This window comes from Notolepis coatsorum (genome assembly GCF_963971535.1).
Source record: "Notolepis coatsorum genome assembly, chromosome: 2".
Classification (NCBI taxonomy): domain Eukaryota; kingdom Metazoa; phylum Chordata; class Actinopteri; order Aulopiformes; family Paralepididae; genus Notolepis; species Notolepis coatsorum.
Window position 1 is genome coordinate 70,952,667 of NC_140166.1, and position 5,000 is coordinate 70,957,666.

At 47.5% G+C, this 5,000-nt stretch overlaps 1 protein-coding gene across 1 annotated transcript in view; it reads right to left on the reverse strand.

Annotated features, from left to right (window-relative positions):
• ampd3a (adenosine monophosphate deaminase 3a) overlaps window positions 1-5,000 on the reverse strand; it is a gene marked incomplete at both ends in the record, with an annotated part of 52,614 nt that overhangs the window by 47,335 nt on the left and 279 nt on the right. The window lies entirely within an intron of this gene.

A 5,000-nucleotide genomic window follows, 5' to 3' on the forward strand; every position in this document is an offset into this window, starting at 1 on the left:
GGTCCTGATGATAATGGTCTGCGCTGATGTACTGATGATACAGGGTGGGGAATGGTGTGTGTGCGTGTGTGTGTGAATGAATGAATGAATGAATGAAAACTTTATTTAACAGATTGCAGAATGGGTACAATACAGTACGGCTCAATACATACAATTGTTAAGGGGATGCAGACCTGAGAAAGACGTTTGTCTTGTTTCCATCAGGGTCCCCCATTTTCAATTCATATAGACATATATGACATACATGACATACAGATAGTCAGTACTGCTACATCTATACATTTATGACATACCAGATTTGCAAATACAGTACTGTTTGTGATACAGAAGGAGTCAAGAAAAGGGAGTATATACATTTGACGTAGAAACTGTACATTGGAGGAGGTTGGGTGGGGGGGGTTGGGTACATTGGGATATTGACAACCATACTGGGTAATTTACATTGGAGGTGGTTGGGGGGGCACACTGTATAAACAAGTAACACTGTACATTGAGGGGGGGGGGGGAGGAGACACTGTACAACCAAACACAATTGTACATTGAACTATTGACAAAACCATACTAGGTAAATGACTGTACATTGGAGGGGGTTGGGTTAGGATATTTACAGGGGCCAGTGTTGAATTGCAGTCTCCCGTAGGTGTCCCTTGAGAGAGGTTTTGAAAGTGGGTAGTGATCCACATTCCTTTACAGCTTTGGGTAGGGCGTTCCACATTGATGTGGCATAATTGCGAAACGTGTTTAGTCCCTTATTTGAGCCGAATCTGGGTTTAACATGATTTGTGGAGCTCCCTCTGGTGTTGTGATCGTGGTATTCACTGACCTTTGGGAAGTATTTTGACATGTACATGGGTACCTTGGTCGTGTAGTGTATCTTGTAGACCAGGCCCATTGCAAGTTGTTGTACTCTGTCGTCTACTCTAAGCCATCCTAGGTTGTCAAAGTGGGCAGGGGTGAGGTGGGTTCTAGGAGTAAGGTCAAGCAGTAGTCTGACCAGTTTGTTTTGAGATGTTTGTAATTTTGTTTTTAGCGCCTTTGAGGTGCTTTGGTACCATGAGGTGCAAGCATAGTCGTAGTACCCCTGAATGAGTGCTCCTGCCAGAGTCTTCAGGGTGTTCTTGTTTACCAGAGAGGAGATCCGGTACAAGAATCGAGTTCGTTGGTTGACTTTTTTTATTACATTGGATGCCATTTTGTCACAGGAGAGATTAGCCTCTAGGATGGAACCCAGGTAGGTAATTTCATCTTTCCTTGTGACAATATTGTCACCCACTGTAACTGAGAAGCCGTCGGTCTTGCTGAGTTTGTTATTTGAACCGAAGAGAATGGACTCTGTTTTGCCCATGTGTAATGATAGTTTGTTATCGGCGAGCCATATGCAGATTCTGCCTAGTTCCGAGCTGAGGGTTTTTTCAACCTGTAACTTGTTCTTGTCAGAGACCAGCAGGGCTGAGTCGTCCGCAAACAGGAACAAGTTGCAGTCACAAGCTGACGACATGTCATTTGCATAAATTAGGAACAGTAGCGGTCCTAGTATGCTTCCTTGTGGAACACCACAGCTCACTGTGAGGGGGGGGGATAGGGTACCGTTTACCTCCACCATCTGTTCCCTCCCCTCAAGGTAGGATTGCATCCAGCTCACTGATAGACTATCAAAACCAATTGCTTTTAGCTTGTCAATCAGAATGGAGTGATTGACCGTGTCAAAGGCCTTTTGTAGGTCCAGCATGACCATGCCGCAGTATTTGCCTGCGTCCACCTCTTGTTTGATGTGGTCATTCAAATAGAGAAGGCATGTGTCAGTGGAGTGGGATGTTCTGAAGCCAGATTGGAATTCGTAGATTAGATTTTTTTCCGCTAGGTACTTTTCGACCTGTTCGTAGACTATTTTTTCCATGACTTTCGAGATGGAGGTGAGAATAGAAACAGGGCGGTAGTTGCCTGGGTCTAATTTGCTGCCCTTTTTGTGCAGAGGGGTCACCCTCGCAATTTTGAAGTCCTTGGGGACGTGTCCCTGTTTTATGGAGAGGTTTATTATGTGTGTGATGATTGGTGTGATGGCGGCTGCTGAGTCTCTGAGGAATTTGGAGGGGATGTTGTCATGGCCAGTGGCCTTGTTAGGTTGGAGGGCGCTCAGTTTATTGAGTACCTCATCTGTTGTTACCATTTCCAGCTTGAAGTCGTCCTTGCGGACCCCTAGGTTTTTGTAGTAAGCTACTATGTGTTCTACCCCATAAAGCCCTGAGTGGGAGGGTAGTTTGTTTACCAGTGTTGTGGCTATGTTTGTGAAGAAAATGTTTAAGTAATTGGCTACATCCAGCTTGTCTGTGATGAGCGTGTTGTCCGTTTTTATGTTTATGTTTGAGAATCTGGTTTTAAGTTTTTTACTGCATGTGTGTGTGACGTGTGTGTGTGTGTGTGTGTGTGTGTGTGTGTGTGTGTGTGTGTGTGTGTGTGTGTGTGTGTGTGTGTGTGTGTGTGTGTGTGTGTGTGTGTGTGCGCGTGTGCGTGTGTGTGCGTGTGCGTGTGCGTGTGTGTGTGCGTGTGTGTGTGTGTGTGTGTGTGCGTCTGTGCATGTAGACTAATCATCTCCATGCATCGTCATTCATTCTCTTCCCATTCACAGTTTCGCTGGCTGTCCTGAATCACTGAATCATGTGCCTCTTGTAGAACAGTAAGGCAAGAGAGGTCTGAAGCCACTATCAGAGCAGACATTCAGACCGGTCACTCAGTCCTGTCTCAGAGCAGACATTCAGACCGGTCACTCAGTCCTGTCTCAGAGCAGACATGCAGACCGGTCACTCAGTCCTGTCTCAGAGCAGACATTCAGACCGGTCACTCAGCCCCGTCTCAGAGCAGACATTCAGATCGGTCAGCCCCGTCTCAGAGCAGACATTCAGACCAGTCAGCCCCGTCTCGGAGCAGACATTCAGACCGGTCAGCCCCGTCTCAGAGCAGACATTCAGACCGGTCAGCCCCGTCTCAGAGCAGACATTCAGACCAGTCAGCCCCGTCTCGGAGCAGACATTCAGATCGGTCAGCCCCGTCTCAGAGCAGACATTCAGACCGGCGGTCAGTCCTGAACACAGTGAACCATGACCTACTGCTCTCCAAGCTTAAGGCCTTGGGTATGTCTGAGACAGTGGTCAGATGGTTCTCTTCCTACCTTTCTGATAGGGTGCAGCGGGTTGAGGTCAGTGGCACTATGTCAGAGGCCAAGCCCATTGTATGTGGGGTCCCACAAGGAAGCGTGCTAGGACCGCTCCTATTTTTACTGTACATTAATGACATGTCAGCAGCATGCTCATGTAACTTGTTTTTATTTGCAGACGACTCAGCCCTGCTAGTCTCACACAAGGATCAGAACACACTAGAACAGATGCTAGGAGAAGAACTTGCAGGGGTCAGAAGTTGGCTTTCGGACAACAGGCTTTCTCTTCGCCTAGGTAAGACAGAGGCAGTACTATTGGGCTCCGAGCCCAAGCTCAGGAAAGCACGGGCGTTTAACATCCAGTTAGGAGCTGTAACCCTAAAACAGCAACAACAAAAAAAGCGAAGTATCAAGGCTGTATGATAGACGCAAGCCTAGATGGGGAGGCTATGGCCTCCCAAGTACTGGGCAAAGTCAACGCCCGCACCAGGTACCTAGCTAGGAAAGCCAACCTCCTTGGCAGAGATAGCCTCAGGCTACTAGCAAATAGCCTATAGTACTCTGCCACTTTGACTATGGTAGCGTGTCTTGGTTCGAGGGCCTGACAGTGACCATAAAAAAGAAGCTTCAGGTTTCCCAAAATAAGCTGGTAAGGGTGGTAATGGGGCTTGGCCCTCGCACCCACATAGGGAGGAGTCACTTTCAGGTGCTAAACTGGCTTCCTGTGGAGGCCAGAGTTACCCAGCTCAGACTGAACATAGTGCACAATATTATAAACCAAAGGTCCCCTAGATACCTCCAGAACTACTTCACCCCGGTCAACGAATCCCACAACCACAGAACTAGAGCAAGCATAGCAAACCTGAAGCCTGCTTCTTTCCGATCCAAACTGGGCCAGTGCTCCCTTACTTTCTCTGGAGCCCAGGATTGGAACAAGCTGCCTATCCCCATCAAGCAGAGCTCGAGCCTCCACAGCTTCAAGAGAAGCGTCAGGAAGTGGCTCATGGACAGAATAGAGGAATAGCCCCCTATAGTTTGAATGGGTTTCCAATCAGTTTTTAGTTATTGTGAGGTATACAATTTTTGCTATAGGTTAGTCTTCTAATGTTTTAAATGTATGTGTTTTGTGTTATTGTCGTGTTTTTGTTGTGGCCTAACAGCCCTGGGACCATGACGGAAATAAGGGTCTTACTCTTTCTCATGTTATCCTTTGGAACCTTGTTGTGTGTTTTTAATTAATCCATCAATAGAATCAAATCAAATTACCTGAAATGATTCCGTTTTTGGGGGGGGGGGGAACCCTGCATATATCGGTATCGGTTGATATTGGTTGATATCGGTATCGGAATTAAGAGTTGGACAATATCGAACATCCCTAATTCAGACCGGTCAGCCCTGACCTCCTGGCTCATCTCCGACACCGAGCGGCTGTCTGTCGGAGGCAGGTCAGCTCTGCAGGAAGTCCCACTCACCGTATCTCCCTGTGGCTCAGAACGCAGTCTGGTGAGTGTTGTTTACCGCGCCGGTTATGAGCACCGGCGGATTGGCTATTCATAGGAATGATGCATAGAATGTGAGTGAAGGGCTGAGATAATGGAGATAATGTCAAATGGAGTGTGGGCGGGCTGTGAAGGGGGGGGGGGGGTGGAGACAGATGGAACCTCAGTGTGTGTGTGTGTGTGTGTGTGTGTGTGTGTGTGTGTGTGTGTGTGTGTGTGTGTGTGTGTGTGTGTGTGTGTGTGTGTGTGTGTGTGTGTGTGTGTGTGTGTGTGTGTGTGTGTGTGTGTGTGTGTGTGTGTGTGTGTGTGTGTCTGTGTGTGTTGTATAGCACATTTTAAACAACAGCAGT